At 38.7% G+C, this 22,429-nt stretch overlaps 1 protein-coding gene and 1 long non-coding RNA gene across 6 annotated transcripts in view; both read left to right on the plus strand.

Annotated features, from left to right (window-relative positions):
* Window positions 1–22,429, plus strand: part of AMMECR1 (AMMECR nuclear protein 1) — a 142,592-nt gene that overhangs the window by 529 nt on the left and 119,634 nt on the right. The gene's annotated exons all lie outside the window — the stretch shown is intronic.
* LOC141582782 (uncharacterized) overlaps window positions 7–22,429 on the plus strand; it is a 45,718-nt gene continuing 23,295 nt past the window's right edge. Inside the window, exon 1 of the long non-coding RNA XR_012515656.1 lies at window positions 7–21,931. This is a non-coding gene — a long non-coding RNA (uncharacterized LOC141582782). The remainder of the gene's footprint in view (window positions 21,932–22,429) is intronic.

Below are 22,429 nucleotides of genomic sequence, written 5' to 3' on the forward strand. Positions count from 1 at the left end.
GTGAGTACCGTGCCCTCTGCCGCCCTCTCCCTTGCGCTCGGGATGGGGCTCAGAGTTGAGGCAAAGTGCGAGTCCGCCTCCTGGCCGGCGGATGCCCCTGCCCTCTCGCTGCCCGGGTCCCCGGAGCCGCTTAACTGAAGTAAGGGCACCCTTCGCTTTCTGCCCTCCGAGGCAGGTACCCCACACTTGGAGCAGGGTGCTGCTGCAAGGGATGGCCCCGGGGCTCCCAGAGGTGTTAGCTTTCTCTTTGCGATAACTTCGAGGAGTTTTGACTCTTTTCTTATCTCCTTCACCACCCCCACCACCACTCACCCTGCAAGGGTTTTGGAGATCTGGGTTGTTACTCAAGGTGTTGACCTCTCCTCACTTTGGTTTCCATTACCCCAAGTGAAAGCCCCGCTAGTATTCCCGCCCCGCGTACCTTGCGCATGGAGAACTACTATCCCATTGCAGGGCGAAAAATAACAACTATGCAACTTCTGTTAGTGATGGAACTTAGCTCTGAAGCTTGTGAGAAGGTTACCCATCTTTTCCTCTGGATTTCCTTGTGCCCTGGGGAAGGGGGAGGTTTCTTAAAACACATTTTCCCTTACTACCTATTTTTATCCAAATACGCCCATTAAAATGTGTTTCTCGTGTAGCGAGCCCACTGCCGGCTTCCTCACATTTGAAGCGACTTTTTTTTTTTTTTTTTTTTTTTTTTTTTCATTCCACCGTCTGGGTAATAGCTCATTTAAAGAGAGCTGTCCCCACAGAGCCACTGTCAGTTTGTACATTAAGCATGCATTCGCTTTTGTGTCGATTTCACTTTTTAAGAAATCCATGTTATACTCGACGATTTGAAAACACTTAAATAGTAAATGTGTAGGAATTGTTATAGTTTCCTTTGGTTTTGTACCTCAAATTATTTTACCCTTCAAGTGTGTGGTTGAAAAATTTTAAAAAAGCACTGTTACAGCTAAAAGCCAGGTTAATTCTAATCCCTGTCCATTTGGATGTGTGGGAGATGGGGCATATGGTTTATTTTTAATGTGTAAACTGAGTGTAAACTGACTTTTTGAGTTAAATGCTAGACAGAATGTAAAGACCAAGAGAGGGCAGAATGAGAAAAAGTGCAATTGCTTTTATTTGAGTACTTAGCATCAACAAGAAAAATAATACAGAAAAATTTCAGTGAAACTCGTACTGAAAGACAGCCCCTTTTCCAGCTAAGACAAGTGTACCTTGTCCCCATATCATAAATACCTGGATTGATGTTCTTTTAAAACTGCTCCTTTTCATTTTGTGAGATTAGAGGATTGGACTACTATTGGATAAGTATAAACACTTCTGCCTAGACTAAAATATTAAATTAATATGTAAAGTGGAAATTACAATAAAGTGTCCTGGAAATTGTGCATTTGTACTGTTTGTTTTCTTTGGCTTTTATGCTTTAAATGTCTTTAATTTTTGTATGACTCTTCCGTGGTCTGTGCATTTTATTTTAGACTTGGTTAATCTTTGGGCATTGGTTCATGAGAAGTGCAAGAAAGAGCATCCAGGAGAACACTTTGTCAAATAAATAACTTTATACATTTCATAGTGTTAATTCTAGACGCTTAAATCCTAAGTCCACACCTTTATTTAGCCAATTATTTTTTTTGGTTAAGAAGTAAAATTCATTTTGAAAAGACTGCCATGTAAAAAAATCTGTGAAATATTTATTAGTTTGAGTCGCTTATTTGTGACTTTTCTGCCTCCTCTTGGATGTCTGTGATGTACTAAAGCTACTCCTGGGGTGATACTTAGGTTGGCTCTGCAAAGTCATGGGACTGCAAAAATTCACTCCTGTTTAGTTCTTGAGCTGTTACATGAGTTTGGCAAAGGCTGTTTTAGTATTCACGCTCCATTGCTCCAAAGCATATGAGAACACACTTTCAGGAGGTGCTATTTTCACACATTTTAAAGTGAGTTTGGGTTAACTCAATGACTATAACAAGAATTTTAAAAGAAAAGTGAGCTTGACCAGTTCATACAGAAAATGCTTTTGAAAATATTTTAACAGTAGCCACTTTGCACATGTATTCTCTTCAAATACCCCAGCCCCTGGAGTTCTTTTTCGTGGAATTAAACAGATGATAGGACACACTTTTGACCACTGTGAATACATTGAAACAGTGGTGGAAGAATAATAGCTATTATTATTTAGCAGACCTTGAAGATGTCATGTATTCTATAAAACAGCTAATGTAGAGTAGACACTGAACATGACCAAGTTCAGAATGAAAGTTCACTTAAGTGGAAAGTGGACTGTCTTATTTCCATTTATCTTCAATTCATGTTTGAGGTGTACTGTGGAAAATTCAGGAAAACTTGTTGATTATGGGAGGGAAATAACTAAGCATTTAACAGTGCCTTAGTAACTACCACACATTTGTCTTTCTGTTTTACATTTAACAGCATTGTGTACTTACTAGTGTGGGTTTATCCTAAGTGCCATAAGACATAAATAGATATATTGGGATTTTTTCTCACAGTGATTATCATGTCATGAGCAGTGTATTTCAGGTCCTGTCTCTGCCCACCAGAAGATGCGCTTTTGACAATTTTATCTTCTCATGTAAAAGCACACTATTTTCACCCATCTCCACGACCTTTCTCTCAATGTCTGTAACTGGTGAAATCCTCATTTTCTAGGTTTAGAAGTTCTAGACCCATCAGTTAGTTATCCTTCCACTCTGAAAGGTTATTGGAAATTTCAAGTCATCTATGTGTTTCAGTATTGAGGGGATGTCAATATATGAACAGGCTATATAGATACAAATTCTTAACTGTTGCTGCCATTTTTTGAGTACCTACCCAATTGCAGAGAGCATTGTACAAGCAGGTTTGTGCACAGAAATCTGGTTCAAGACATGAGGAAAACTTTACTGCATTTTGCTATTTAAACTCAGAGCTCTTTGTCAGTGAGCCCAGATAGCTATTTTATAGGAACCTGTTTGCTACTATAAAGGGATCCACTGTGCCGGGTGTTGAGCCAGTTAGACTCCAGAGCAGTCATTCTTAACCTTGGCTGCACATTGGAGTCACTGGGAAGTTATTTAAAATATGGATGCCTGAGTCCCAACCCCAGAGATTCTGATTTAATTGGTCTTGGATGGGGCCTGGGAATCAGGATTAGTAAAAGCTCCCCAGGTGAGTTTAATGTGCAGCCAAGGTGGTGAACCACTGGTTATAGTCTACTGAATCTTTCTCTTGAGATTTGAATTAATTTGGTCTAGGGTAATGCCTTGGAATCTGTATTTTATGAGCACCCTGGGTAATTTCAGTAAACAACAGATTTGAGAAGCCCTTGCATTGTAGTCTGTAGAAGACATCACCTTAGAAATGGTTACGAATATAGGCTCTCAGGCCCTGCCTTAGACTTGTTGAATTCGAATCTGCAGTTTAACAGGCTCCCCAGGTGATTCTTATGCACATTAAAGTTTAAGGAGGACTAGTTCCCAAACTTTGGAGTACATCATAATCTGTAGTGCTAGTTAAAACACAAATTGCTGGGCCCCATTCCCAGAGTTTCTGATTCAGTTGGTGTGGGGTGGGGCTGTGAATTTGCATTTCTAACAAGTTCCCTGGTGATGCTGATGCTACAGTTCACAGGGCCACATGTTGAGAACCACTGGGCTAGAGAGAAGTGACGACTTGAATGAGTACTTCAGCGACTGTAATGGAAAGGCAATTTTCAAGGCCATTTTTCAGTATAAAACTTCCTGCTTCTGTGTCATTATGCTTTAGCATGTTCATTCTAACTTAGCACCACAGAGACTGAATGTTGCCAAGAGTCTGAGGTTCTTGGGATGGTTTTAGCTGAGGGGTGAGGGTGACTCTTGGAAACCCGTGGTATGATTTTAGGTCCTTTTTCAGAAATTGTTAAATGTAAGAGATACATTTTAGGAGTTAAAAACATTACAAATATGATACCTTAAGCCAAGGTCAATAGTATTGATTTTAATAAGTAAAGCCCCCTTTGTTCCCATAAAAATGCTCTTATGATTCTTTCTTTCACTAACGTATTGTGAAAAGATTTTAAAAGCTTTTATGTGTGCTTATGGTTGCTGGATTTCATTTGAAGACTTTCCCACTGTAACAAAAATATAAAAGGATTCTGCTAAGGCATTGGGACTTTTCAGTCTTCTATCTTTAATGCTGCTGCATGTCACGTTACTTGAACTTTTTATTTTAATCATCTTACCACCTTTGAAGTTAACAATACTACGTTTTGTATAGACCATAGCACATAGAAGATTCTTTATTGTTAAAATACATCAATAAGTATGGTTTTAAATTGCAATGAATAAAATGTATTTTTTAAAAATCCACTCCCAAACATGCAGATTTTGAGTCTCTGATGAGGTGTTTGAACAGTTAACTCTTTCTCGTCTTGCCACAGTAGTCAAGTTATTGTTTTTCAGTGTGCTTGGGAGGAATTGGGTTGTGTTGGGGAGTAGGCACTTTCTTTCACCAGAACTGTAGCAATCCTATTGCACTATCAAAAAGATGATTTGATAGTGCAGCTCAGGTTAAAGTGATATTAAATTTGCATTTTAAACATAAGTTATTGTATTTTTATTATACGTTTTTTGATGACGATTGACCAGAATAGCCAGAAGATGTATCTGTCTGTAGCGCATGATGCCTCGAGGTCACGACAGATTTCCTTATCCATACTAACGTAATGGTACTAACTTGCATTCCTTTGTCATAATGTATCGTTTTTCTTATAAAAGAAAAACACTATCTGAAAAATTGTTGAGTCTTTTTAAGATAAAATATGGTGGTTTTCTCAAACAGTGTTGATTCCCATTAGAAGACAATCTGATGTTGTATCTTACTGATAGAAAAGAAGGCAGGCATGTCCCCAGTTGTCAGTTGTTCTGTAAAAGCCCTCAGTGACTGAGCTAGAAGGATGGAGAACTATAAATCACAAAATTGTTTTTATATCCATGCATAAAGGTATATGTAGGACAAGGTATATTTAGTTAAAAAGACAATGCTTATTTTGCCTTCTACCTCATATGGCCAAAGGAAGTGATAATTTAGCCCATAATTTTTCTTGCTTATGAATTATGTTTGTGCTGCATTTAGGTTTCAGTTAGCGGGTGGCAGCCAAGTAGGAATCTCTGCTGAAATCTCTCAGTCCGATGGGAAGAGAGACCATTACTGAAAAAGTGAAAAATGGTCTGTTACCCATGCATGAGTTGTTTTCCTAAGTATGTGTTACTCAGGCACATGCTAATATTTGTGGTGTTGCCTTTTTAAAAACTGTATGCTTTTTGAAACTGAATTTGTGTTACAAACACTAAAACCTTTAGCTTCAGTGGATTATATTTTTGAAGTGAGTTGCATTTCCTATTTATAGACAATTTTACTTTTTGAGAATTTATGTGTGAAACACTAAAACTTGTGTAATGAGATTAGTCAGTTCCCAAGTTTTCCTGATTTCAATAGGCATTATTCTGTACTCTCGAAGTCACACATGCTTGCCTGTTATAAAGTAGCACAATAACCAGGGCTTTTACATTTAAATTTTGTTAAATAGTCTCTTTTTCAAACTTGTGTAATAATGTCTCTTTTTAATACTGTTCTGAATCAATTAAGCTAAGTGAGGACCAGCAGTAAAACCCAGCGTCTGCCAAGAATGGACCCTCAATGTGTAAGCTGTCTTTCCACAATCAGTAATTGGGCAGTTGCTCACAGGACACTGGAGACAGTGTGGGAAACCAGTGGTTGTGTAGGTGGGAAGAGTAGATTCCCAACAGTAAACTTATTTAGAGTTTAGCTTCTGTAGTTAGTGTTGCTAAAAGCAAAAATGACCCACAGCTTATGTAGTATAAAGAAAAGAACCCGAAGGAAGAGCTACAGTGTAATAGTATAGTTGGTTGGGTGGAGCATATTTTATGTTCGGTCCAACTATAAGTGGCATCTTTTGTATCAAGTGTGGGTGTATTTTCTACAGCTCTTAGTGTTTCATACATTCATACTTGCTCAAAGTTAAAAATGTTAGTGTTGAATAGCTGAGTGGAAATTATATGTCATTGGAAAAAAACCCTGTTTTTATAAAAAAAGCATATACATTATCCTAAGTTTCATGGTTGGAAACCAAAAAATTAGAAGAAATAGTCCTATCCTCACAGAGCTTACAGTCCTTTTCAAGATATGATACATTATCAAAGTTGCTTGAAATACTTACAAAGCAATATATACATGATTGTAGATGAATAAAATAGACATAAAATACATGTGCGTGGAAATGACATGGAATAAAGGAGTGGTTAGGGAGAAGGCTATAGGGAAGGAATAACTGGAACTAAGTTTTTAAATGGAGGAGGTACAGAAATTATTGGTAGAGTCTGTTTGACCAGTAAATCTTGAAGTCTTACTAGGTTGTTGTTAAACCCATTGCTGTCAGCACCACACCCCCTGCCACAGTACTTGGGGATTCCCAGCAGCTGTCTTCAGTCAGCAACTTGCACTCTCAGCATTCTTCATACCACTCCCCTTGTTCTGGTCTCTAAGATCATAAAACTTAAAGGAAATTAAAAGTAGCCTTCGTGTTGAGAATCCTCTGGGGAGGCTGGATAAGAGATATTGCATCTGCTTATATAGTTTCTTTTATTGGGAAGAGAACAGGATTTGTAGAAGAGTCCTCTAGAGTATAGATGAACTGGGAGAAGAGTCTCAGAATAAGGGAGACTAGGCTTAAGGTTATGAGGACAGTAGGAAAACTGGCATTGGGAAGTGAAAAAGCCACCCCAGGGCAGAGTTTGTGAATATAGGAATGTTGCAAAATTAAGAATTGGAAGAAGTTATCAGCATATGCAAGGGCTTGTACTCTAGGGCCAGGTTTTGTGTAGGAGTGGAAAGATTGTAGCTCACCTGTTTTTGGCTTCCATCATTGCCTCTTCTTTTCTTGGCTCTGTGCCTAGCTATTCTTGTGCTCAAGAAAAGTTTGTTAAACAGCTCTGTTGGAATGGCTATGAAATTTGATCACCCATATAAGAACTCTCTTCCCCTTTCCCTCTTCACCTATTCACAACTGTATCTAATTTGGGTGAAAGGATGAGAAGACACATTGGTTTATAGAATTTGTATCAAATATAAAGGTAGCTGGAATAGTTTTTAGATGAGGACCTGTGATTAGGTGACTACACAAACATAGAGAGGCACTGCAGGAAAACAAAACAAAGTAAAACAAAACAAAACAAAAAACAATCTGGTTGCTTGGCAGAAGTGAAAGAAGAGAGGCTTTGAACATAATTCAGAGTTCCTAAGCCTGAGGAACCATGAGGATGGTGGTGCCATTAAAAAACATGGAGGGAATATGGGAAGAAACAAATGGTTGGGCAGATGAAGTCACGTTTCTTGCTATGTGTAGTTCCAAGTGTTGGCGGTTATAAAATGTTATTTCTTTTTGAATTAGCAGAACTACAGAGAAGCAACAGAGCTATTGTGATGTTTTGGTTGGTCCTTTGGGATCATTCCCCTACCTTGTGACTTTGAACTGCTCAGATAAGTTGATATCAGTGATAGTTTTCAGCTTTGTACTGCTAGTAAAAGTATCTGGCAGAATGTTGGGTTTCTTTAAAGTAGGTTTTTACATTTTCTCAGTCTTCAGGCTTATCAATTTGTAAAGCGGGCAGTGATCCTTACATTTTCTTTTTCTTTTTTTTTGAGACGGAGTTTCGCTCTTGTTACCCAGGCTGGAGTGCAATGGCGCGATCTCGGCTCACCGCAACCTCTGCCTCCTGGGTTCAGGCAATTCTCCTGCCTCAGCCTCCTGAGTAGCTGGGATTACAGGCACGCGCCACCATGCCCAGCTAATTTTTTGTATTTTTAGTAGAGACGGGGTTTCACCTTGTTGACCAGGATGGTCTCGATCTCTCGACCTCGTGATCCACCCGCCTCGGCCTCCCAAAGTGCTGGGATTACAGGCTTGAGCCACCATGCCCGGCCTGATCCTTACATTTTCTTATGTGTATATCATAGCACAGCCGTGAGCAAAATAAAGCCTCGTGGCAGACCATTCAGGAACTCATAGTTTTAGAACTTAAAGGAAATTTTTGAAGGACTAGAAGTGCCTTTTGGTACAAGATTCTAGGTTGTGTGTCCTCAAGATTAGAAAGTAAAATAGACGGAATCAAGCTGGATCTGTTTTGCAGCTTTTTTCAGTGATGAAGGATGGATGTTATGAACTGATGGGATCAGCAATATTGCTTTAGGATCTTTGTGATCTTCAGCGGATGGGCAAAAGTGAAAAGTTCTGCTTGAGTACGGGCCTACTAATATTAATTTTTTTCAGTAAGGTCTGTGATAGTCTTGATGATTCTTGCCTTTCCCTATCTGTTTCATTTTACAGATAATCCACATTGTGACTCAAAGCCACATGCAGTGCTGGGAGAGCACAGTTAACTGTATTATGCAATATCCTGCCAGAAGATGCTGACCAGTTCTCTAGTAATGGAAAGTAGTGAGATTGAATTAGCAGTCTATATAGTTCACCTTGCAATTCCATATACTTTCACTGTGATTTGTAAGGATGTTACATACAACTTTAGTAACTTATTTTCTATTGAGATCTAGGATTGCTGCAAGGTGGTGACATTAGATTCTCTGTTTTGCTTAGGTGTTAGTGGATCTTTGAGTCATTGTTATAGGATGGAATCTGTGAAAAATTGGTTTTGATGCTGTTAGCCTAGGGGTCCCACAGCACTGTATCTGCCTCAAAGAAATTCTTATGTGCTAGTTACATTAGTGAGTTTCTTTTCTGTAGCATCGTTATTGCTTATAGTAGCCTAACAACCACACGGTTAGGTTTAGGTGGTTTGGGGTGCAAATAAGTTACATAGCTGGTAAAACTTGGGCCTCAGTACATAATTCATTGTAGCAAGGCAAACACTTTGTGTATGCTGATTTTGACCAACACTAAAGTGTTTAGATTGATGGGTGCTTTTTACATCCTTTTTTATATGGTAGTTAGAAGATGGCATTGGTGATTTATTCACTAAAGAAGAATCTCATGAAGTCTTGGCCTTTCTTCCATGAGTAGGTGTTCTCAACATACTTCATGAGTTTCCCCATGATAATGACAAAAACAAATTAAAAAACAAACTTGTCACAGCTTCTTTTGCATTAAAACAAAACAAGTCAATAAAAAACTTGCCGCTAGCTTGAGTGAGTACTTGATTTTGTGGAACAGCTCTTTGATGTTAGGTAGGCACTGAGGAAGTCAGTAGTTAAAATTTTTGGTTGAGTTCACAGATCCATCTACCACACACTCTTCTACTTTTCCACTCAAAAAAATCCTCACAAGAACAAAAAGGGATGATATACTATTTCTCTGACACTAATGAGGTGGGTGATGTGTGGTTTGTGGTATACTTTACTCCACAAACTCCTCCAACTACTAACCTGTCTGGGAAGTTGTTTTGTGGGACTCGACTCTCCCACATTGTAGGCATTGGCTTTGTGGAGAAAGAGAGTCACCTGGGACTTGAGGCAGGGACAGAGGGCATATGGGAATGGGGAGGGAGTAAAATGAATTGTATTCAAGTGAGGTAAAGCATGGATTCAGGGCAGAAAAGGGAGACTGAGCACCTGATCTGGAGCAGAAGTGCTCCAAGGGACATGTTTTACATTATAAAAACTTAGATATCCCTCCTTTAGGACAAATGGCCACAACATTCTTGTTAAAAAAATAATTCTTCTGGCCTGGTGCTATGGTTCACGCCTGTAATTCCAGCACTTTGAGAGGCCAAGGCATGAGGATTGCTTGAGCCCAGTAGTTCCAGACCAGCCTGGACAACATAGTGAGACCCTATTTCTACAAATTATATATTTTTAAAACTTGGCATAGTGGCACGCACCTGTAGTCCCAGCTACTTGGGAGGCTGAGGTGGGAGGATTGCTTGAACCCAGGAGGTCGAGGCTGCAGTGAGCTGTGATCGCACCACTGAACTCCAGCGTGGATGACCGAGTCAGACCCTGTCTCAAAGGAAAAAAACAAAAAAAGAAAGCTCCTAGCAGAAACAAATGCATATCATGAAGTTTCATAATATGAGGACCTGCTATGTGACCTTTTAATGCTTCTAAGAGACAACACTGAAAACCGTTTGTACAGTGTTTTCAGAATGAGGCCTCTACATAACTTTGGAAGCTGTTGGACAAGTAGCTTTACCCAAAAGAGTATAAATGTAGCCACTCTCCTGTAATTATCCTTACTTTTTTTTTTAGGCCTGATAGCCTCTACTTAGATGTGTGAAGTTTGTTTCATATAGTTTGCTCTCAGTTATTCTCTATACCAAAGATTATAGAGCAGACCCTACAAAAGGATAGACCCAGGTATAATATCTTACTGGCTGCATAATACAGTCATACAAAGGTACATACTTATCTCTTCTGTACCTTGTCTTAGAAAGACCTACTATGATCAATTTAATTTGCAAATTACATTCTCACAGGTAACTGGAGTGTCAGCTAGTTTTTGTTTATCAGTTTATCTTTAATCATATATATGTAGGCTGATTTTAGTTTATTTTACTTTTTTTTTTTTTTTTTTTTTTGAGATAGAGTCTCGCTTTGTCACTCAGGCTGGAGTGCAATGGTGTGATCTTAGCTCACTGCAGCTTCTGCCTCCCATTTCAAGTGATTCTCCTGCCTCAGCCTCCCAAGTAGCTGGGATTACAGGCATCTGCCATCATGCCTGGCTAATTTTTGTATTTTTGTAGAGATGGGGTTGCATCTTGTTGGCCAGGCTCGTCTTGAACGCCTGACCTCAGGTGATTTGCCTGCCTCGGCCTCCCAAAGTGCTGGGATTACAGGCATGCGCCACCACGCCTGGCACTTATTTTTTATTGTGGTAAAAAACACGAGATTTTACTCTCTTCTAAATGTTTAAGTGTATAGTAATGTTAACTATAAGCACTATGCTTAGCTTGTTTTTTAAAGGCACATAATAGTGACTCTACTTAAAACAACTCATTTCTTATAGGATTTTGGAAATCCTTCACAAATTAATCTTACACATGTATTAGAGGTGCACAAATCCTTTTTACGAGAGAGCCTAATTTAGGCTTTGAGGTATTTATTTTTCCAAACCTATTGATGATTATGAGTAAACTAGAGTAAAGGCATTAAAGCTAGAAGTAACCTTTTTTTTTTTTTTTTTTTTTTTTGAGATAAAGTCTTGCTCTGTCACCCAGGCTGGAGTGCAGTGGCGCGATCTCAGCTCACTGCCACTTTCGCCTCCCAGGTTCAAACAATTCTCCTGCCTCAGCATCCCAAGTTGCTGGGATTATAGGCATGTGCCATCATGCCCAGCTGATTTTTTTTTTTTTTTTTTTTTTTTGTAGGTTGAGATGGGTTTCACCATGTTGGCCAGGCTAGTCCCAAACTCCTGATCTCAGGTGATCCATCTGCCTTGGCCTCCCAAAGTACTGGGATTACAGATGCGACTTTTCACCCCCTTTTAAAGGTGGAAGTGTTAAAGCATTTAAGAAGAACATCAATTTTGACAGTTTCTAAAGAGTGTTTCTGAGGAAATGTGTTTTCTAGAGAGATGGAAAATTGAAAGATAACGTTGCATATGGGATATTATAAGTAAGGCCTTTAAGTCTATATGTGCATATATAAACCACTTCAGGTAAGCACTTCTTGAAATTGCTTCTTATAGTATATACACTTGTTTCTAATAAAAGACACATCTAAATGTGGCAGTGGCATCTGTGAAATAACAGGTATGGTCAGGTTGCAGGTCTTGAATGTTGTTTGTTTGGCCTGTTTTCTATATAACCAGTATGAGGCCCTGTATCATTAGCTAGGGTGTAGACATTTTAAAAGTAATATCACTGAATGGTAATGCATCAATTTGGGTTTTGGAGCAGTATCTAACTTGTTCCACTTAGAGATGGCTTTGCAGTTCTAAACAAAAAAGTAGAATTTTTACTATGATTATCCCTTTGCTTACAGACTTTTAAAATGAATATTTGTTCAAGCCTTAAGTCTTTTTTTGCCAGTATTATTTTAAGACTGTGGTTGACATCAATACCTATATCTTAGTCTAAGCAAGTACTGCTCTTAATATTATGACTAGTTCTAATATTTTATTTCAATAAGTAATACAACTGTTATGGGTAGAATACTGCACTAGACCCTTTTATGGGTATGGGTGAGAAGTCTATAAAATAGGCATAAAGCAGGCTTCATGTCTTTAAAAAGCTTGCAGTCATGTTGAAAAGACAAGATTTGCTGCACTTGCCATTGCTCCATCTGTGAGCTGCACTCTTCTATAGAAGTAAATTGCCTTGCTGAGGAAATTTATATTCGAGTGCTACTTCTTTTGTGGCATTGAAAATTCTACTTATTAACAATCTTGGTGGCCCATACTGGGACTCCATTCCCCTCTCAGGGCGATCTCTGGTTCTCTCTCGTCAGGAGGGGTGCCCCCCACTGCCTCCTTGTGGTGGCCTCATGAGTGAAAAGTCAGGACTAACCCGGCGTGAGGCATAAGCCCATACTCTTAGCAATGCGGAAACTGGCTAGCGACCTAAGGTAGAGGATCCTCACATACTGTGGTGACCATGCAGATCTGTGCACAGATCAAGGAAGGAAATGCCCAGGAGCTGGCAAAGTATTTCCTTGGTGGTTGGCGCAGACCAAGGTGCCACCCCCAGAGTTTCCAGCACACCAGCACAGGCCTGAGGACCATGTCCTTGTCAAAAGTTGGAGAGAAGGAAAAGCTCAGACTGGCCTAGGAAAGACCTTACGTGGTGTTCCTAACGACTTAGACCACAGTCTGGACAGCAGAAAAAGGATGGACTCCTCACACCCAAAAAAAAGGTGCCGACCCCTCCAGAGTCATGGGCCATAGTCCCAGGGGAAAACCCTACTAAACTAAAGCTAAGAAAGATTTAATGCTCTTTATTCTATTACTCTTCCTTTTTTCCTTGCTCTGTTGCTGACCATCTAGTTATTAATGTAACAAAGTCAATTTTGCCTCAAGCTGTTACATTTAATGCTTGCCTTGTTACACCCTTTGGGGACTTGCCAAGTCAAAGACAGCTCTTCACTTCAGAAAAATACCTCTATCCTTCCTGGCTCTTCTCAGACTGGACATTAGTGAATTGGGACCATTTAGTCTTGGAAAATTTCAATAAGAGCCTAGTGTCAACCACAAGTCATGTCCCCTCAATACAGAGCTTTTATGCTGTAGTTGGTCCAACGTCCTGTGGACCACTAAAGAGCAAGGATGGACTGCTCCAACTAGTACTTGCAGTTTTTTAAACCATATATTCATTTTACTAAAGGGGTTACCCCTCCCCGTTGTCAGACAGATTACCATCTCTGCTCCCCAGAGTTCTTCCCCTTCATTAAGCCATTTCTATGGTATAGGAACAGAAGTCTCAGGGAAGGACTCCATAGATCCCTTTAAAATGTGGTTTATTGCCTCCTCCACTTCCTGCACCCCCTTCTCCCTCTCCTAAATTCTCTACTAACCAAACCTTCTCTTCTCATCTACCCAAGGTTAAAACCAAAGTAGTTGCTGTAGAGGTTAAAGATTTAAAACAAACTATAGCAATTGAAACATGGTATCAGGATGCAAATGCTTGGCTGGAATGGATTAGATACTCTGTTTGCACACTAAACAAGAGCAACTGTTACACTTGTGCCACAGCCAGGCCAGAGACTCAGATTGTCCCCTTTCCAGTTGAGTGGTCCTCTCATGGACCAGGCATGAGCTGTATGGTAGCTTTCTTCCAGAACCCCACACCCTGGGGTGATGGGTCATGTAAGACTCTTTCACTGTTTTCCCCTGAGGTTAAAAGCCCACGTCAGCCCCCAATGTTAACTTTACCTTGTACCTTTCTTTTTTTTTTTTTTTTTTTTTTTTTTTTTGAGACGGAGTTTCACTCTTGTTACCCAGGCTGGAGTGCAATGGCGCGATCTCGGCTCACTGCAACCTCTGCCTCCTGGGTTCACGCAATTCTCCTGCCTCAGCCTCCTGAGTAGCTGGGATTACAGGCACATGCCACCATGCCCAGCTAATTTTTTTTTGTATTTTTAGTAGAGATGGGGTTTCACCATGTTGACCAGGATGGTCTCGATCTCTCGACCTCGTGATCCACCCGCCTTGGCCTCCCAAAGTGCTGGGATTACAGGCTTGAGCTACCGCGCCCGGCCCACCTTGTACCTTTCATGGCAGGGGGAAATGTTGGCATTCCTTGAAGACTTAACAGGGTGCAGTAAAACCAAGCCTTTTCAAGAGTTTACCACAGTCCGCCCTTGTTCATCCCCAAGCAAATGTGTGGTGGTATTGCAGGGGACTATTGCTGGTTGCTTTGCCAAGTAATTAGAGCAGCACATGTGCTCTAGTCTTATTGGCCATCCCTTTCACCCTAGCAGTCCGTCAACACGATAAAAAAAAAAAAAAAAAAAAAAAAAAAATCATAAAAAAGAAGTGCCTCACATGGGCCCTTTAACCTCCATTTTTATATAAACATTATTGGAGTTACTAAATAAATTTAAAACCTGAGATCAAATAGCTGCAGGATTTAAGTCAATATTTTCGTAGGTGAAAATTAATCAAAATATAAATTAATTACATTTATTATGATCAACAGTGGTTTATTAATTACACCAGGGATGCTGTCAAAGGGGTAGCAGAACACCTGAGCCAAGACATGTTAAGGAAGTGTGAAGAGAAAAAGAAAAGAAAACTGTAAAAATTCAGGATGGGGGATTGTTAGATATAGTGAACCCAAGTTTCTCTTCAAAGAATCAGTATGTCAGTATGTTCAGCTCACTTACTCTTTAATTCTCTATTTTAAAGTTTAATTTCCTTGTAGTTTCAGTAAACAGCCTTTTCCACCAGTTCTAATCAGGATTTCAGACCTGTTCCCCCTGTCCCCTGCTCTGTCCTGACTCATCCTGGTTACCTGCTCTGGTCACCTGCTTTGACCCCTGCTTACCTGCCCTGACCTGTCCGTAACCATCTATCCTGCCAAACCACCTACCCCGCCACTCTGGCTTGTAACTTTGTTCCCTTTAAAATAGTCAATCAGGAGCCAGCTGCGGTGGCTCATGCCTGTAATCCCAGCACTTTGGAAGGCTGAGGCGAGCAGATCACAAGGTCAGGAGTTTGAGACCAGCCTGGCCAGCAGGGTGAAACCCTGTCTCTACTAAAAAATATAAAAAATTAGCCAGGCATTGTGGTGTGTTCCTGTAATCCCAGCTACTCAGGAGGCTGAGTCAGGAGAATCACTTGAACCCAGGAGGTGGAGGTTGCAGTGAGCCTATATCGCACCACTGCACTCCAGCCTGGGTGATAGAGTGAGACTCTGTCTCAGAAATAAATCAAATAAAATAATTAAAATAAAATAAAATAAAATAGTCAATCAGAATTAGACTAGACTGTGTGGTTTAACCCTAGCCAATAGGGGAATGACACAGCAGTAGGGGTGACCTCTGTCAGACATAAGTACCCCTTCCCCTCCCTTGTCCAGGTATGCACTTGCCATTGTTCCATCTCTGAGCTGCACCCTTCTATAGAAGTAAATTGCCTTGCTGAGGGAAAAAAAAGACAACAAGATTCATGAAACAAATAATGAAGTCACATATGATTCAACAGCTAAATGAGTGACAGACAATGATGTCTGTAGGATTCATTGTTTGGATAGACTAATGTGGGCTAAGATTGCACAGGAGGGCTTTAGAGACAAAATAGAATTTACTCTAGGTAGAGCTTTCATAGATGGAGAAAGCAGTCTAGGCAGAGAAATGTCTTAGATACAGAGGTCAGGATGAGCATTATACAGTTGTCAGTGAGTACCAATCAAAAGTACATTGAAGTGGGAGAGAACCTAGTGAAAAAGGGAACCTGTCAGGAGACTAGCTATAACAGACATTGGGAAATAAAGGTCTACCAGTTGACAATTTTAAACTATTAATGGCCTGTGAATGGCCTCTTTCTTGGTAAAATTTCTCTTTTGTCTAGTTAATTATGTCTCACCAGCACCTTAAATGTTGTGAATGTCATGAAGCCTGGACAAGAGACTAGGAAATAACACAAGCAAGAGTCTGCTGTGTAGACAGAGTGCTTTCATTCTTCAGTAAACATTCAGCTTAAGTCAGTTAGATTAACATTGGTTATGTCACACTGCCCACGTGCCTTCTATGTTGTGGTTTTTTTTTTTTTTTTCTGAACTTCAGTGTCTCAAACATGAAGTTAGAAAAATTGTCTTGCTACAAAGTTATATAATTTAAAAATACTAATTATGATACAATTAAATAGTTTGATCACCTTTTTTCCTCCTAAAGTTAATGAAGCCATTTTACTTGGATATTGCAAATTTAACTGAGATACTTTAGGTACTAGGGATTATAATAATTTCAGGAAGATTGTAAACATAGATTAGGCTAATGGGAATGTTCCTTGTGGTTCTTCACATGAGCTTTAAGAATGCTACAACTCTAATAAACAAACTATATAAGCAAACTTGTAAAGGTTTCATACTATTATTTAGAAACAAAATTCTAAAATAGTTTCCTGAATTACACAGAGCAGCATATTTTTACTTTATGTTGAGGGATTGTGCTTTGAAGAAAAAACAAGCAAAATTCTCAGTATTTTAGCTGATGATTTGTCTTTAAGACATAAGTTTAGAACCTAAAACTTCTTTTTCAGTGATCACTGTAAAATCCTATTTTAGTAACTCCCTTCTGTTATTCTTCAGAATATGTTTTAGAATATAAGAAAATTATTTTCCAAATATGGGACTAATCTTTGACAGATTTTAAAGCATGATCATTTTATAGTATACTCAGGAAACAGAAAACAATACTAGCATAATGCTCACTAACTGTTCTCTATGTAATCATTTTACGTTTATAAGTAAATGAACTCTCCCTCATATCATAGTCTAGAATCTGCAGTTTGAATTATATACCATTACAGTGAGGAGAAAAAAATAACAGATGTTAAAAGAAAATAGTGGTAGTACAATATTTTTTAATAAAAATCGTAGAAGAAGAGATGGATGGTGACCCTATGTAATAATGATAGACTCTTGCCGCATAATGGGATAGGACGCCAAATAGAATCCAGTGGTTCTTAGTACTCTCTCCCCCCCTCCCCCTCCCCATCCCTCTCCCTCTCCTTCTCCCCATCCCTCCTTCCCTCTCCCTCTCCCTCTCCCTCTCCCTATCCCTCTCCCCATCCCTCCTTCCCTCCCTCCCTGCCTTTCTCTCTCTCTTTCTCTCTCTTTCTTCAAGACAGTTTTGCAATGGCGTGATATCGGCTCACTGCAACCTCTGCCTCCTGGGTTCAAGCAATTCTCCTACCTCAGGCTCCCGAGTAGCTGGGATTACAGGTGCCCACCACCATGCCTTGCTAATTTTTGTATTTTTAGTAGAGAGGGGGTTTCACCATGTTGGACAGGCTGCTCTGGAACTCTTGACCTCTGGTTATCCACCTGCCTCCCCCTCCCAAAGTGCTGGGATTACCAGCGTGAGCCACTGTGCCTGGCCTAGGAAAATTCTTCTCTTATCCCGTCTTCAACCTAATTTCTCTCTGGAGCTTTGCCATTTTCAAGAGCAGTAATCTTGAATACTTGAAGGCTTGGTAGCACCTTCATTATAGAATTTTTACTATGTGAATTCTAGCAGTGTTTATCACTAGCAAAGTTATTTACTGGTCCTGCTGGTTTTCCATTTTGGGGCGGTGGTGGAATGATGGGAATGGGGAGGTGTAAATTTATGACTATCAAGTTTTTTTTCAAACAATGGATTTGGGTATCTACAGGAGTGTATAAATACTGTCTAACTGGGTGAATTTTGGATTCAGGGCAGTACAAATCTAAAAAGTTTCTAGAATTTTTTTCTAGGGTGATTTTAAAGCAGAGAATAAGTGAGATGTCCCGTTGTACCTCCTCTTCCTGTGCCTTACCTCAAAGTAGGTATCTTTTTCTCTTATGTGTATAACTGAAACCATAAAATCATTGTGGATTTATCTGATATTGTTTGCTAGTTAGAGACTGACCTGGTTACATGTATCTGTATTCAAGATGGTAGGACTACGTGTTTATGGTTCTTAGTGAAGTATCGCATAGGCTTTAATAACCTGCTAATCTTTTACTCTAAGATTCCATTCCTATGGAAGATTGGAATGCTTGAAAAACTATTTGGTACTATTTATTCCTTCTTTTTCTATTGTTTAGTTTTAAACTGTAGGTTTCAAAATGTTTAAATAAACTTTTTATTTTTTCCTAATATGTTTAAAGTCATGGGGTTTTTATTTAGTGTCTAAGAATGGCTTTTAGGGGATTGGCAGGAATAGTGAAAATTCATGCAAATATTTGCATAAGTGCATTTTTCTGATTAGAAGTTTCATATCTTTCCTCAGGTTTCCATAGAAGCTTCCTATAGTGCCACGTTCTTTTTTTTTTTTTTTTAATATGTATTTTATTGCATTTTAGGTTTTGGGGTACATGTGAAGAACATGCAAGATTGTTGCATAGGTACATACATGGCAATGTGGTTTGCTGCCTTCCTCCCCATCACCTGTATCTGGCATTTCTCCCCATGTTATCCCTCCCCAACTCTCCACCCCACCGCTGTCCCTACCCTAGTTGTCCCATACAGACCCCAGTGTGTGATGCTCCCCTCCCTGTGTCCGTATGTTCTCATTGTTCAACACCTGCTTGTGAGTGAGAATATTCGGTGTTTGATTTTCTGTTCTTGTGTCAGTTTGCTGAGAAAGATGGTTTCCAGGTTCATCCATGTCCCTACAAAGGACACAGACTCATGGTTTTTTATGGCTGCATAGTATTCCATGGTGTATATGTGCCACATTTTCCTTGTCCAGTCTATCATCGATGGGCATTTGGGTTGGTTCCAAGTCTTTGCTATTGTAAACAGTGCCACAGTGAACATTCGTGTGCATGTGTCCTTATAATAGAACGATTTATAATCCTTTGGATATATATCGAGTAATGGGATTGCTGGGTCAAATGGAATTTCTATTTCTAGGTCCTTGAGGAATCGCCACACTGTCTTCCACAGTGGTTGAACTAATTTACACTCCCAGCAACAGTATAAAAGTGTTCCTATTTCTCCACATCCTCTCTGGCATCTGTTGTCTCCAGAGTTTTTAATGATCACCATTCTAACTGGCATGAGATGGTATCTCAATGTAGTTTTGATTTGCATTTCTCTAATGACCAGTGATGATGAGCATTTTTTCACATGTTTGTTGGCCTCATATATGTCTTCATTTGTAAAGTGTCTCTTCATATCCTTTGCCCACTTTTGAATGGGCTTGTTTTTTTTTTCTTGTAAATCTGTTTTAGTTCTTTGTAGATTCTTTGTCAGATGGATAGATTGCAAAAATTTTTTCCCATTCTGTTGGTTGCTGATTCACTCTAATGATTGTTTCTTTTGCTGTGCAGAGGCTCTGAAGTTGAATTAGGTCCCCTTTATCTATTTCAGCTTTTGTTGCCAATGCTTTTGGTGTTTTAGTCATAAAGTCCTTGCCTATGCCTATGTCCTGAATGGTTTTGCCTAGGTTTTCTTCTAGGGTTTTTATGGTGTTAGGTCTTAAGAATATTCAAGGACTATCAACTATCATTGGCTGGGAAAGTACAAGTCTGTTTCATAACACCCCTGAAATCTATCCTTGGACTGTAGACTAGGACCTCGTAATAGACTCTAGATTAAGAACCCCTGCAAGCTCCTCAAATATCTTATCCCCAGATAATGGTCACTATTTGACCTGTCTGGCAGCTCCTTGGGAAGGCCCCATTTACAAGTCTTGTCTTTATTTGATCTGAGTCAGTGGAAAAGTCCCTATTCACAGGACATTTGTGGAAAACAAGCAGCAGCAATTGTTTAATACTGCATCTATCTAAGGTGGCTGACTTGTAGAACCTGTGGAAGCAGGAAGTGAAGCTAAGGCAGAATTATAAACTGTCAGAGCACTGAAGGCATACCCAACACAGGGCCCTTTGGCAAAGGATAAAAGATCTCTTGGTTCAAAAATTTTAGAAAATATGCCAGTCATTAGCTGACCACTAAGTAGTTGAACAGATACTTCAATGGACACACATGACAGGGATTGTAGGCTTTACAGAACTAGTCCAGGAAAGTCACTAAACAAACAGTAACAACAAACCTTGGGGGAGAAGAGATCTGATTTCCAAACTTTCTACTTTATGTTCTTTAAAATGTCTAGTTTTCCACAAAAAAAAACTAAAATACAACTAACAGTAAACTGTAGCACTTACTTCAGGGACATAAGCAGTCAATAAAAACTGTCACTGAGGAAACCTAGATATTGTGCTACTAGGTGAAACTTTAAATCAGTTATTGTAAACCTATTCAAAGAACTGAAGGAAACCATGGCTGAAGAATTAAAAGAAAGTATGATAATATTAGACATGTTAGGAAAGAAAGAAGCATTTTTCTAAACATATTGGAAACTATAGATAGCTATGTGGTGGTGTGCCAGAGGATAAATGAAGCCACAGGGTAAACATAATGTCTTTTCTTGGAACGTCAGTTTTTCAGAATTAAAACTGAGAGCATAAATTTGATATTGAAACAAACATAGGTATGTTTAATGTAGACGGTAAATTCACAAAAATAAAGCATTATGAAGAAAGTTGCCATTCGTGATGGGCCGCTTATGGTAACACTCAATTCCTACTTACTTCATACCTTTAAGTTCTTTTGCCTAAGGTGTAAGTCAGTTGAAAAATTTGAAAAGTCTAATTTAATGATGTGTTGATTCAGTGATTGTGTACCAATGACAATCCTGTGTTACAAACAAATGGGCATTTCATAGATAAGAGATAACTGTACTAGAAAACCGATTTCCACAGTATACTTACTATTGACTATTGTGTTATTTTCACATTTTGAATATCCTACCTTTGGTGAACAAAAGTAATACCTTTACACCTGAATTGACATTTCTTCAAAAAAGACATGCAAATAGTTTCTAAAATAGCTAATAGTTATAGGAAAAAGTGCTCAACATCACTAATCATCAGGGAAATGCAAATCAAAACCACAATGAGCCTCACACCTGTTAAGGATGGCTGTTACCAAAATGACAAGAGATAACAGGTGTTGGCAAGGATATGTACAAAAGGAAACCTTTGTACACTGTTGGTTGGGATGTAAATTGGTATAGCCACTATGGAAAACAGTATAGAGGTTCCTCAAAAAATTAAAAATAGAACTATATGATCAATCTAGCAATCCCACTTCTGGGTACATATCCAAAAAAAGAAAATAATATATTGAAGAGATATCTGTGTCCCCATGTTCATTACAGCATTATTCACAATAGCCAAGATAACAACCTAAGTGTCAATTGACAGAAAGTGAATAAAGAAATACACAAAATGGAATATTATTCATCCATAAAAGAAGGAAATCCTGTCATTTGCAACAACATGAGTGAACCTGGAATACATTATGCTAAGTGAAATAAGCTGAACACAGAAAGACAAATACTTTATGGTCTCACTTTTTATGTGAAGTTTAAAAAAGTTAGACTCATCAAAGCAGTAGTATAATGGTTGCCAAGTTCTGAGGGGTAAGGGAAATGGGAAGATACTGAGCAAGGATACAAACTTTCAATTATAAGATAAACAAGTTCTTAGAATCTTATATACAGCAAGAGTGGTGATGGGTGTGATAATTTAACTGTGAATATACACAGTATATACATATAACAAATTATGTTGTATACCTTGATCTATAAAATCTTTACTTTTCAATTAAATGTTTTAAAAAGGGAATACCTTTCTTGTTTTGAAAATGCTTAATGTGTCTTTTTTCACATTAATGTAATTTAGATGAAGAAAAACAGATTTGAAGAAGCCTGAGCCAAAGGAATGTAAGTTATCTTTGAAAGCACAAATACTATTTGTCATGCAGTTTCCCTCATGAAGTATTTTATGGTAGACCTGTTTATCTCATAGATCTCAGTCAAAGCTAAATTTAACACGTTAGACTTTAACTTATCCAAAATTAACATGTTTTGTCTAAGAACCAACACGAAAACATTTCCTTATGTTAATCACCAACACTAAACAATTGCTTTATTTTTTTCAAAAACAAAAATTTGTATCACTTCTTGAGTTGTTGCATAGATTATAATGTGAAGAAAACATACAAACTTAGTGAAATGATAGAATAATTACCAACTTAGCAATTCATTCACACCTATTAGCTTTAAAATATTCTTCAAATTAATTTCTTAATTAAATTTAATTTAAAGTATAAATACAATAATCAAATGAAAAATATTTAATTAAGGACCTTAATGGTTGCTTATACATTCCTGAAATTGCAGATTTTAGGTCCATGGAGTCTGAAGATCTATAGTAATGAA

This window comes from Saimiri boliviensis, chromosome X (genome assembly GCF_048565385.1).
Source record: "Saimiri boliviensis isolate mSaiBol1 chromosome X, mSaiBol1.pri, whole genome shotgun sequence".
In the NCBI taxonomy this organism is placed as follows: Eukaryota; Metazoa; Chordata; class Mammalia; order Primates; family Cebidae; genus Saimiri; species Saimiri boliviensis.